At 38.1% G+C, this 14,072-nt stretch overlaps 1 protein-coding gene across 4 annotated transcripts in view; it reads left to right on the top strand.

The window, feature by feature from the left end:
- Nucleotides 1-12,552: 12,552 nt before the first annotated feature.
- The window catches only part of Osbpl6 (oxysterol binding protein-like 6), a 109,276-nt gene continuing 107,756 nt past the window's right edge, over nucleotides 12,553-14,072 (top strand). For all 4 annotated transcript variants that reach the window (XM_013029992.1, XM_013030011.1, XM_013030020.1 and 1 more), the window contains exon 1: nucleotides 12,553-12,641. The gene's annotated coding sequence lies outside the window, so the exon portion shown is untranslated. The remainder of the gene's footprint in view (nucleotides 12,642-14,072) is intronic.

Raw genomic sequence — 14,072 nt, forward strand, 5'->3', positions numbered from 1 at the left:
TTAAGTTAATTATCCCTCTTTTTAGGTTGGAGAAGGCAGAATAATCATTACTTTTAGTTTTAAAGAGAGAAATATTTAAGAGCTTATGGAGAAAATAGTCATAAACAGAGCAGTGAACCCAAAGATAAACTGATTTATAGATGCCTCTAGCTCCTTTGACAGACAGCATTTCTTTTCCAAGGAGAGTTATACATTCACATTCTTATAAATTTTTTAACTAATTGGAAAGAAAAGTCCAAAAGGTAAAATTAACTTTTTTTCCCTTTGCTGTTCCCATTGAATGTTCTGGTTCTTTATATGAAACTTCTGGATGATGTGTTTGGTTTCTGGAAATCCTACTAACAACTGCTGATCAGTGCCAAGCTTGTTAAGAGATGCAAAATAGGAATGTGCTAGTTATAGTGTTCATCTTTAGTTTTCAGTTGAAATATTTCTATGAAAACTGTTGTGTATCAAGGTTTTGATTACCTAGAGGTGTGGTTTACAATTGAAAGTCAAGAGAAATGTTTGATTCTTTTCTTTATTTACCAATTTCAAAATACATTGAGTGGCCTCCTATATAGTTGATCATTGTTTTTTTTTTAAGATCATAAAAAATTGTGGATTTAAATAATCTAGGGGGGCTGGGAAGTGGCTAGTGGTAGAGCGCTTGCCTTGCATGCATGAGGCCCTGGACTCAGCATTCCTCAGCACCACATAAGCAGAAAAATCCGGGAGTGGCACTGTGGCTCAAGTGATAGAGTGCTAGCCTTGAGCTGAAGAGCTGAGGAACAGCGCCCAGGCCCAGAGTTCCGGTCCCATGACTGGCAAAAAAAAAATCTAGGGAACCTCAGTCAACTACCATGTAGCTGCCATAATTATCAATACTGATAATTATCTAATTGTTCCATTTTTACCTAGAGCAGCCTCTTATAATAGGCCGTCAAGCCATATACGTGTGTTTGTATTCATATGTCTGCTCAGCTGGGAAGGTGGCTCAGTGGTAGAGCACTTGCCTTGCATGCATGAGGCCCTGGGTTTGATTCCTCAGCACCACATAAGCAAAAAGAAAAAAGCCAGAAGTGGTTCTGTGGCTCAAGTGGTAGAACACTAGCCTTGAGCTGAAGAGCTGAGGGACAGAGCCCAAGCCCAGAGTTCAGGCCCCAGGACCAGACCCCCTCCCCTCCAAAAAAAGAAGTGTATTCATATGTCTGTCTATCTAACATATTTGGTTCATTTTCTATCATATTCCTGCTACTATTTGATAGACAACTTGTTTTAATCTCATTGTACTTTTAGTTCTGAGATTTGAAATTGCCATTTCCTCAAGGAGGTCTGTTTCCTTTTGATGGAAAGGATATTTCAAGGAATAATTTGGCCACTGGGGGCAGGGGACAAGGGTTGAATTAAACTTGTTTCTAAGTCTTTTCAGAAGATAAAAGTTAGGAATTTCACAGTTAAGCAGACTGCTTCATTAGTTCCTTGTGATGCTTCCAGTTCAAACTGATTTTAAGGCATTTAAAAATCTTAAACCTATCTTTTTAACTTAAACTATCTTTACCTCTTTTCTTCTATATTCAAAATCCTGTTTCTTAGTGAAGCCAGTATAATTCTCTGCTCTTTGGATGGCTATGGAACAATTTCAGGTGAATGACTTGCTTATCTAGATGAAGTTTAAAAATGAGAAGAACTAATCTTTGGTGTTTGAATAGTGGTCTTTCAGAAGTTCTTCATTGGGATACTAGTGTTTTAATCTAGGTGATAGTTATGTTGTTGGTTAAAAACTATCCTTTTTGCCTAAGACTTACTGCCTTTTCTTATTACAGTCATATAACTCAGGTAAAGGGTCCATTTTCATTTTGGACAGTGTTACCCCTTTCCTCACTCTCTCCCAGTTTTTCTTTCCCATCCCCACCCACATGGCCTATTTTTCTGCCCTGTTCTTTCATAGAAGCCATGTCTGGACATGTCTGAGTAGAAAAGATGTTGAACAAGGTGAAACTCAAATACTAATCACAGACTTCCACAGTGAAGAAGTATGCCTGGAGCAATGCTATGAAATAATTTATATGCAGTAAGGAAATCAGAAGATATTACTGAAGTTCAAATGGAGAATTGTGTACTGAGCAAATTTCAACTTTGACCTTTCTTCAACTGGTTTTTTTTTTCTTACTATAGGCATTTTTTAAGAGAAAGAGTTTTATTGCTCAGAAGATTTACTCTGTGAATATAAAACATTTAATTGACTATGAGTCCCTGTGCCTATGGTGGTCCTAGGTTTATTTTATACTCAGGAGAGATCTTTGTTGTCATTTTATCTGATTTCTCCTGCTTCCAACTCTAATATTGCTGTTATTTTTTTTTAAGATGAGGCAATATGTAAGGCATTTTGAATTTGTGTTTTGTATTTAACAGGATAGGGGAAATATGTGTTCTGCATCATTGATATCTTTGGCAAAACCTTCTCTGTTTATACAATTTGAGATACAGACCTGTTTTGTTTTACTTGCTTCATAGGAAATTCATATTAAATGCAGAGGTTAAAACTTTGTACTGTCAAAGTCTATGTGAAAGTTGTGGACATGTGTCTAAGTTCCATCTACTATCCAAAACCCCAGTAGCTTTAGGTACAATCCTTATCAGTAGCTTTAGGCACAATCTTTTGATGCTGTGATTCCAAACATATAAAGAAAATGGATGGAAAAATAGATTTTCATTAAAAAATTTTAAACTGGGTTTTACTCCTTCTGGAATGAAAATTAATTCTATTATAGATATTTTGAGGAACAAAATGTGTTTAAATGATCTTGGACAAAAGTGCATATAGAATAGGCTGTTAGAGTGGAACGGAACTTTGGAATCATTTAACAACCTAGCATCCTTGGTTTATAAATAAAGAGAACAAGCCCCAGAGGTGGTAAATGACTTACACAATGTGTCACACTTTGAAGCAGCAGAGCAATGAAAACACAGACCTATAACCCTCTCACTCACAGTAAATATATTTTCTGGCTTTACTTGGATGCCAGTGACCTCCTCTCAATCTCTCTGACTGTGAACTTGTACTCAAGGACATGGCAGGCTCTGAAAATCCTTGATTTTCTTTCTTGGTTAGGATGCCTAAGGGCTTACAGAGATATTGCAGTGTAGATGTGTTTGTATATGCACATATGTGAGACAAAATGTTCTTGATCTTTTCTAAAATGTTGATAATTTGTGTGTGTATGTCTGTGTGTGCACATAATGTGATAAATTGGAGAGAAGAGACTCATAGACTTTACTTCCGGGGCTGGCTTTGAATGAGATCCTCAAATCTCAGCTTCCTGAGTAGGTAAGATTACAGGCATGAATCACTGTTTCCTGGCCCAAAATGATGATAAATTTTAACTTGATCCTTGAAGCTTCAACTATTTGTGCCTGTTTGGTCTGCAGTTTTGGTCACTCTCTGCCTATATTTCTAACAGAAGTTCTCAGAGAACTGTTTAGTGTGGGGTTCCCTGCATTGTTACCTATAATCTGGCCATGATTATGGGATGGACACTGTCCCCACCTGCTTGGTGAATGCCAGTTCCTGGGTACAATAAGATCTTTCAGCCCTGGAAGTTAAGGAAATATAAAATCCATGAAAATGAGAAAAAGTAAACCAAGTCACTTGAAATTACCTGAATTGAAGCATCATTTTCTCATATAAATATCCAAACTGATCATCATGACACTAATACTATTGGTTTATATGACATCATCTCTTTTAAAGCTACCTTTTTAGTGGTTCCTAAATGTTGATTCATTGACCATATTACTCCAAGCATTAGATCAGCAGTACCTTGCATGTCTCAGGAGTTCACCAATATGGCTAGGAATAGCTCCAGCTCTTGACAGAGAAATAGGGACTCATTGACTCTTTTGTCAATGTGATGGGACATGGCCAGTGATAATTACCTTCCAAACTTTATTACTTTGAACTATTTGGAGGATGTGCACTTTTTCCAACGTGAAAGATTTCTAACTTGGTAATAGCTGAGTTTTATCAGGTAGTTCTTGTTCTATGTATGTATTTGGGGGCCTTTACAATAGTTGTGTAATTTCCGAGATATCCCAGGTCCTTCAATTGGGAATCAGTGATACAGACCTCAAACAGAATGAGAAAACTCAAAGAAGACTATTTGTGTGGCACAGTGATTTCTTAAATTTTACATTTTTAAGCGTTTACTAATTATTTTTCCATTAAAATGCCCATGTATTTCTATAAAATTAATGAATACATCCCCAAGAGTTTGCATGGGACAATTTTTGTAGTCTTTTCAACTTCCAGTTCTAAGATAGAATTATTGTCACTTAGCCATCCATATTTGAGGTCATTGTCTAGTCAGTGGGTATATACCCAGTCCTTGGGTATAGGCTATCCTTGACATGGACTGGGTTGGGATGCTTTCTGTACTACAGGCCTAAATCTGGAAAGACTGGCACATTCTTAAGCCTTGCTGCTACTTTTCTTTCTCACTTTTTCCTTTTCCTCCTATCTTCTCCCCCTTCACTTTTTCTCTCCATCTTTACTTTGTTCTACAGATAATTTACTGAGAACCATGTAATTTGAGAAGCTTAACATTAGTGTACAAGCTCTATGCAGAAATCTCTAATTGCAATCTATGATATATGCTAAAATAAAATGCTGATGTTCTCTCTCTTAGCAGTACTAAGAGAGAGATCTGACCCAGCTTGCAAGATCAAAGGTCACTTCCTTGGGGAATTCACAGAGGGCAGAATGGGGATTAACTATATAATGAGTAAAGGAAAGGAAGTATGTTCCAAACACAGGAAACAGAATGAATGGTTTAAGGAACTAAAAAGAAGAATGTAGTATGTGAGGTGAGACAAAAAAGGAGGCAGGGCTAAGACATACCAAGGTTTTCAGGGGGCAGCGTTGTGAATACCTGGAGGACTACATTGAGACTACTGAACTCTCATGGCCCCATAGATTTTTTTTCTGATTTTCATGGGGGTGATAGGGGTGTCAAGCATACAGGCCTTTACTGACTATCCCAACCTGGAGCAAGGCTTCAAGGACCATCCTCAAGACAACACCTCATGATTAACAGTGGACAGGAATCCCAAAGGGAGCAGGCAGAGAAGCCCTGTGGCATCTAGGGAGCTCCCTTTGAGCATCAGTTGCAGAACCAAACAGAAACCATTTCTGTTTTCAGCACTCCTGTCTCAGAAGGCCCAGGTTGTGGTTGATTTCCTTGCTCTATCTGCAAAGTGAGCTTGGATCTGTAAGGGACCAAGTGTTATTCAATAGCTCACAGACTGGGGTCAGAAGGAACATAAACATGAACCTTAGCATATGGGAGGAGGAAAGGAGGTCAGAGTACAGCCTTCATTGTCTTGTGACTCCAGATAGTAACAGGTGGTTTCAGAAATCAGGTGACACCTGCCGTATGCAACCAGAAGATAAGCAGGACACTGTGACACTGAAACAGTTCTCAGGTCTTGCCTCTGTGTGTAAGAACAATTGTAGATGTTGTTAAATACATTTGATAGTGAGGCTCAAACATTTCGATCTTTACTCAGTTAGTGGACCTTTGAAAAACCTTACTTAAAAATGGATCCTGGGAGATGGAGATGCATGGCGTGCTCCATCTTCTTCTCCAGTATGTAAGCCCTTCTAGGATACGAGTTTGGCTGCTTTTGTTTTTTTTCCCTACACTGTAAGCTAGAAAAGCAAGGCTTAGCATTTTCTCTCCAAAGACAAGCTATATATGCTTTTCTCTACTTCACATCTTTCCTATTTTTAAACCTTACTATTGGATAAAATGGTTAATGAAAAAAATCTTGGCATAATGTAAGCCGCCTTCTGTACTCTATTACTTAATATAGTATTTGTAAGTATAAGTCATGTAATAGCTTTGTATATAATGTGTGTATCTGTAGGATTCATAGGGAGCAGAGAAAAATGATGCCTTGGAGAAGACTATTGGCCAGGAAAATTACTGAGACAAGATAGGTTAAGTAAACAAATTTGTGAGTGTTTGCTGTATACTATAGGACACTGTGCTGGGCACGTTAAGAGTATAGAAGAGTTCAAAACATGCACTGTGATCTTTCTCTACCAGCATCCAGACTCCTCAAGGACAAGGATTGTGCAATATTCTCTCAGTGCTTAACATAGTGGTATGCATTGAGTACATGTTAGAAGAAAATAAGAAAAGGGAGGAAGAAGGAAAGGAGAGAAGGGAAGGAAACAGGGGGGAAGAAAGAAGGGAAGGGAGGGAGATAGAGCCAGGGAAGTAAGGAGGAAAGGAAGGGAGAGGGAGAGGGAGGGAAGGATACAGGGAAGGAAGGAGGACCCAAGGCTAGGGAAACTGAAGGTTTTAAAGTAAATATAATGGTTTTAACTTGTTTCGATTGCCTAAAAGAAATAATTTAATGAAAACAAAGTACAAATTTAATTTTTACTATTTGTGTCAACACAGAGAACTACCTCCAGATGAAGATCTAAGTTATTTCTAACACAGTGGAAGGTTCTCTTGTGCTCCTCCTAGCTGAAATTCCCCAACAGAAACAGCTGTTCTGTTGGCTGTCAGCACTCATTCATTTTTAGAACTTTACATAATTATACAACAGTCTCTTGATATTGAGACTCATACACAGTACTGCTTGTGTTACCCATATTAGTCGTTCACTCTTTTTCAGTTTTCTGGTATTAAATAATCCATAATTTTTACAATACTCTGTTCATTCCTTTTTAATAAGTACACTTATTAGACCTCATACATAGGTCCATAAGGTCTCATAGGACTATGAGGTAAATCTATACCTTGATTAGTATACTGGCTCAGAGACAGCAACAAATGGACATCTCTGTCCACTTTTTGTCCTCTATCATCTTGAAGTTTGCATTCATCTCAGTTCTTCTCATCTATGTCCTAGTGGCCTCCGGTCTCAGCTCATGCTTTCACTGAGGAAATCCTTTTTGAACTGACCCTTACTGCTTCTTGTGGCTCTTGTTCATTATGTGTCACTGCCCCATGGGACCACCATCATATGACATCCATCCTTGACCATAATCTCTAAAGCAGTGTGAACTAGGTTTTATTAGCTTAAATCTCCATTTTTCACTTGAAGGAATGGAAGGATCCTATGAAGCCCTGGACCTAATAGCTGGAAAGCTTCAATAATGGGATTTGAACCATAGCTGTTTACCTCCAGGGTTCAGGAACTCAATCTATAGTACTGCAGATTTCTACTTAGGCTCAAGAAAGGCTTACAATTTCCAGAAAGTCACTGTTACGTGATAACATAGGCTGCCTTGTTTGCCCCATCCTACTTTTCTCAGAAGCTTATGATATCAAATTTCTAGAAGAACAACCTTGAACTCTGAGTAGCATTGTTCACTGTCTCAGCATCATAACATTTATTCCACTTTTATGGCCAGTATTTCACATTTAAATTCAGGAAGCTTTATTTGTAGAAATGATGATATGCCTGATTTGTTTTTACTTTTTTTGCTAATCTAATAAGCAAATAAGTCAGACATTGAGGATGCCAAATGGAAATCTAGATGAAGAGAGAAACAGTAAGCCTAAGAAATGGGGAAGTTTGCAATAATTCTGCCTAATAACCTAGAAGGTAAACTGGAAGAGGAATTTGGCCAGGACTTTTCAATGAAGAAATATATGACAGCTGACACAGATTATATAAATTTTATATTTCTTAGGGTTCTCTTGTATAATTTGTAGAATTTATGGTGGTACAACTAGCATTGTTAGCCTGATTTTCAACTTTTTAATATAATTTTGTGATAAGCATGTTGATACTTTAAAGAATATATCCAGTAGTTGTTTTAAAGACTCACTCAAAGTAGAGTCTCCTGCCACTTAGCCAAGGATTCAGTTGCTGTTCCAATAATCTAAGAGATAAAAGGAACTTGATACCAGAGATGGAATGTTCCAGATGCCATTGACATGAAAGCCAAGCCAGGTAGATCATCCACCAGAAACTTCCCATTTGTACAATTTACCTTAACACATCCCTGTAAGGGTCAGTTCTTTCACTTGGATTTAGGATTTAGGTTGTCTGTTCTGGTATAATTTGGAGCTCAGAAAAACTCTCAGTGTGTGAGAATGCATATTAGATCCATTATGTAGTGTCTGTGAATGGAGTAGGCAGTGACATGTTATGTATGAACACAGAGCCAAGAAAGTGGGCAGCGCGACAGTGGTCTTCCCAGCGCCTATTGATCTATGTTGCTCTGGATCTTCATGTAACAGTGAAGGCAGCTTCTGCTTTATGATCCAGCAAGTACTTCACTTAGCACCAAGGTGGATTTCAGCCCCAGTAGTATCATCGCCAAAATGTAGAGGCTCTTTGATCTTTCCTTGTCTTAGCATTTGGGAGATCTGTAATATATCAGATTCTCTGATATTTCCGTTTTTGCTACTTGAAGTTTAAGGTATGTTGGACACAGATAATGAAATTATGACTAATATGCAGATCTTGAGAACCCTTTATCCAGAGCCCAGAGGCAAGCAGTGGTTTGAGTCTATACTAATAGGAAGACAGGACCAAGTGTCTTATGATTTATCTGGCTTGGAAGTGTATCAGTTACATTAATAGGAGGGAGGCTTTTAATGTATCACTGTTAATGGTTGTTGGCAAATCATTGTTGGCAAATATAAAAATAGACTTCTTTGCCCTGACAGTAGTGTTTCATGAGAAGATAAGTCTTGTTGCGAATATTTTTGAGTGAAAGTCTTTGTTCAACAAAGCTCATCTGAGTACATATACATACTTGTCCCTTGATATAAATGATTAGTCACAATGGACCTTAGCGTACTTTGGCATCTTTTCTTGCGTTTTTCAGCAGGCACATATGAGCACCTATCATGTGTCTATGGAGCAGATACTGTTATAAGATGGAGCAGATGTGGACACTGCCCTCAAAGAGCATCCAGTCTTGGAAGGAGAAAACGTGTCAAATTTGATCAGGTTAGACAAAAGAAATGATAGCAATGGGAAAGTCAGAGGATAGGAGAGATTTAGACTTTGGGGATGAGAGGAAACATATAGAATTGTAAGAAGCTCCATTTGATTAAAGATTTCAAGGGAATCATGGAAAATGAAGTTGGAAAACTGGCTGGAGTTAGGGTTGTATAATGGAGGTCCTAAAATGTTAGGACAAGAAACTGGGATTTTCCTGTTTTCCTAGTTTCATGATTATCTTAGGCATTTAAGCTGAAGTCTGATTACGATACCATTAATAAAGAACAAACTGATCTTTTTGGCAATATGTTGGGGAATGAAACATTCTGTTTATTCAACTGCAGCATTTAAGATATGAGTCAGAATTAGATTTTTAGGCCAAAAATTCTCAACAGAGGTCACCCCAAGTGCATGTGACCTTACCACTCAGGAAAACCAGTTACAGTGTATAGTGCACACTTGTTTTGGCAATGTTAGGCTCTACATTTGACAGGCATTGCTTTAGCCAGGTGATGACACTGACGCTATTGCCTACAATTGCATTTCTTTGGCAAACAGAATACCATGCAGTTTGAATGCCTGAAATCTTTCTTCCTAGTCCTTCTCAGTATTTTTCCTTTGGATTGGGCACATTGTCAGCTATAAGGAGGGCACTGATTTACTGCCTAGGAAGAGCAGCCTGGCTTTTCTCTAGTCGAAGGATTTGTGTGAGGGTACCTGTGGTGTGCCTTGGGAATATTCTGAGTTGACATTTTTAGCTATTCAAGGGTTTTAGAAGACTTTTATCAGATAAAACACTTCATTTGATACAAATCTTAGTGAAGAGAGGCTTTTATAGTTGGATTCTCTAGCTAAATCACTCAGTTAACTGAAGCTTGATGGCATGTTGGAGGAGAGAATGATAGGGAAAGAGGAAATTGTGAAAAAGGAGCAGTAGTTTTCAGTTTGATACAAGGTTGGTGATATCATTCATTAGGAAATACAAAAGAGGAAGTTATGATGATAAGAAGAAAATGGGCTTAATTTTGCCCACGGCCATGGTTGGAAATGCAGCCTGGTAAAGATGGAGTGATTCGCAACTGGTAGGTTGATCTACCTGTATGTAAGACAAGGCCTCTGACAAGGGGCCAAGAAGAAGAAATAGGCAAAGGAAGAGGACAGATAAATTTGATTTGGGGAAAAGAGTCTCAAATAGCAACATCCTAGCATTACTTCTGGTATGCCTGACCATCCTGAACTCATTTAACACATTAATCCTCAAACAACTCCATGAAGAAAACACTGTGTGTGTGTTCGTACTAGGGCTCGAACTCAAGGCCTCATGCTCTTGCGTGGCTTTTTCATGCTCTACCACTGGAGGCACATCATCACTTCTGGCTTTTTGCTGGTTAATTGGAGACAAGAGTCTCATGAATTTGTTTGCTTGGGCTGGCTTTTAACTTGATTCCCAGATCTCAGCCTCCCAAGTAGCAAGGATTATAAGTGTAAGTCACTAGTGTCCAGCCTAAAGCTACATTGTATGGATGAGGACCCTGACACACAGAGAGGTCACTGTGCTAGTCAGTCATCTGCAGCAATAAATTAGGTGCAGCATCATTATGAAGATGTAGTTAAGATACTGTTTTAGTCACAACTCTATTTAAATATAGCTTTGATGATCCTATTCCTGACTTTTTCCTCTGCTATACTAAGTAAATACAGGATGTTCTTTAGAATTTATGAAGGAAATAGGATCTGAGTCTTTCATAAATTTTGAAATTACCTGGCTCTCTCTTGCACAAATATTCGGTTACAGTTCATCCATTTCTTAAACATATTTTATGTAATAGGTTAAGCTTTCCCAGAGTATTGTCCCAACTAATGAACATTTGGGCATTCATTAAAATGCTTCCTGAATTGGTTTCCTGAGTCACTTTTTAACGCTTTCACATAGAATATATGCTAGTTCACTCCATGATTATCTTAGACACCAAATACTGCATTCTCTATTCTCCTTGCACATTAAGTCACTTCTTTAGAGCATTTTCATTTTGTTTGTGCCTTTATCACTCCACTAACAATAGAAATTTTCTTTGGAGCCCATTTTTTTTTCTCAGTTGCATTTTTTAAAAACAGGTTATGGCCCTATCTTAGGGTTCATTTCACTTAGCATCATCTTTTTCTTTTCTTTTTGGTCGGTCATGAACCTGAACTCTGGGCCTGGGTGCTGTCCCTCAGCTCTTCAGCTTAAGGCTAGCACTCAACCACTTGAGCCACAGTACCACTCCCGGCTTTTTCTGCTTATGTGGTATTGAGGAATCGACCCCAGGGCCTCATGCATGCAAGGCAGGCACTCTACCACAGAGCCACCTTCCCAGCCCCTCCTTTGCATTTTTTTACTTAGAGAGGTGGGGTAAAGAACAATGAAAATCACCTCCAAGTTGCCTAAGCTATCTACTAGATAGGGGTCAGCAAACTATCATTCACATATTCTAGACACTGTGTAGCCCAGGTAGACCTCAAACTTATGTGCTTCTCCTGTCTCAGCCTCCTGAGCCACTGGGATTACAAGTATATACCACCATGCCCATTTGGTTGAGCCACATTTTGTAAACAAAAGTTAAATGGCACCCTGCCAGCCATGCTTTTACAGTTACTTGGTATCTGTGGCTGCTATCTCTACAAAAGCAAAGTTGCATAGTTACATGAAACACAACCTAAAATATTTACTGTTTGGAACTTTACAGAGATTTTTTTTTTTTTTTTTTTGCTGAGTAGCACTGTAGTTTACTACTTTTAGAAGATTAGGCTATATCCTAAGTATGTTTAGAGTGTTTTAGAGTTAATGGGGTTCTATGTTTTTATTTCATTCAACTAGGAAATAGAACTGTTGAGTGGCTTTGGTAATGCTGCTTCTTGGGATGTAAGAGTTGCAAAAGAGAATGATGAAATTATGAAACTGTAGGCTCATTTAAGTAGTCTGTCAGCAGAATTCTTACCTGCAGAATCAGTTATGTGAATGTTTTGAAGAGTAATGTGAAAAGAAAAAAAATCATTGTAATGCTTAGTAGTTGCCAGGTCTTTCCTGTGCTTGGACTTTGGAGAAATATTTTCCCACCATCAGAGAATATGCATCAGCTCCAGCTAAGTTAGATGCAAACAAAAAAATCTGAGAAAATTGGCTAGATTGTGGAAATATAACAGCTTGAAAAACATATGTTTTGTGTTCAGTAAGTTATTTTAAGTATACTAGTGTGGTTTCTATAGTCAGCCCACCTGGATTTATCCTTGAATTCCAGATCTGCAGATTCAACCAGCCAAGGAGTGGGAGAAAAAAACAAACTGACAGATTTTTTTCTTGTCATTATTCCATAAATAATTCAGTATGTTATTCACATAGTCTTTTCATTGTATTGAGTATTAAAAATCATCTAGACATAATTGAAACTATATGAGAGGGAGTACCTAGATTTTATGTAATTACTATGTTAATTTAGAGGAGGGACTTGAGCACTTTTAGATTTTGGTATTGGAGGTTGTGTTTCTGGAATAAATAAATAAAATAGATACTGAGGGACAATTCTCTCTTATTTTCCCTGGATCATGTTTCAGAAAATAAAGAAGAATGTGTTCCATTACCCACTGATTATTTTGACAAGAGAAGAAATCAGTGAGGCTGTACAGCTCCAATCTACCTGTCAAATGTAAGTTCTTCCTTTCTCCTTCCAGATGCCCAAGTTCCCAGGTAGCTACCCCTCCCCTCAGGGCTGCTTATGTGGTCTTTAGAAGCTGGCTCTTGTTAATCCCCTCCTTTATTCTGCAGTTAGTTCTCTGCCTCCCTAACGTGTGATCATGGGACACCTGTTCTGAAAAGCTCACATGGCGAAATGCATTAAAGACATTCCATAGTTCCAGAACACCTCTGTGCAATCCCTTTCATCATTCCCCCTTTTTTGTACTTTAAGTTCTGAGTAGTATACCTACAGACTACCCTTTCCCAGCTCTTGATGTTCATACCTTTCTCACTCTGCCTACTTTGTGAACAACTTCTGATCTACTTTCTTACCAAGCTACAAATTCTAAGCTAGAACTCATATTTCATGCTGGGGATATCCACAGCATATTTCCTACTTTTGTAACTTAAAAATATACTATTCACTGTTTTTTACCCTTTTATCTGTGGCTAATGGAAGAAGCTTTATTACACTTAAAGGTCTGCTTTATTCTGAGCTTTTGATGTTTATTGTAATAATTATGTATTTGTATCAATCAAGTAGCATTTAATGGCAGATATGAAAACTTTGATGTGTTATTTTAGATGGTGAATCTTAACTTCTCTGATGAGATCAGTTAGATTTCAAGAAAGTCACAGCAGTTGTTAGGTAGCCCTGACTGGAGCTTGTATTTGTTATCTTCAGCTAATACAGCCTGCTTCCATAGAAATTTACTGTGCTGTAGCACTAAAATATATCCTCTAAGGATTTAGATACAGTGTAGAAGAAATCCTCAACATACTTAGGATTCTCACAGGATAGGGAGTAATAAATTTCTAGTCAAGATACTGCTGCTAGTCTGGGCATAGTGCCACAGTCATGTAATCCCAGGTAAGTGAGAGGTGGAGACAGGAAGATTGTAGGTTGAGGCAAAAATGTGTGTGTGTGTGTGTGTGTGTGTGTGTGTGTGTGTGTGTGTGTGAACAAATACAAAACAAAACTACTTGGAAGACAGAACTAGGAGGATCACAGTCTGAGGCTGACCCTTGGCAAAATAGAAGATCTTACCTGAACAATAAACTAAAACAGAAAGGGCTGAAGGCATGGTTCTAGTGGTAGCACTTACTTGCCTGGCAAGTTTAAGGCCCCAAAATTAAACTCCATTATCATAAAAAAAATAAACCTAACAAAAACCACTGTTACCAATGAAAGAACACAGTGGTTTTGTTCAGCCTATAAACTTTAGTGGTAACAATATGCAAAACGGGCATAATAGTGAACAAGTTGTGTCTTGGACTACTGTTCACTAAAAAAGTATGACAAGATATTTAATCGTAGCCTAAAGTATTGAGATCATTCCTTCTGTATGGAAATAAAATCATTGTATACGAACACACACACAGAGAACAGTTTGGCATGTTT

The sequence above is a fragment of the Dipodomys ordii genome, unplaced genomic scaffold, assembly GCF_000151885.1.
Source record: "Dipodomys ordii isolate 6190 unplaced genomic scaffold, Dord_2.0 Scaffold5, whole genome shotgun sequence".
NCBI lineage: Eukaryota > Metazoa > Chordata > Mammalia > Rodentia > Heteromyidae > Dipodomys > Dipodomys ordii.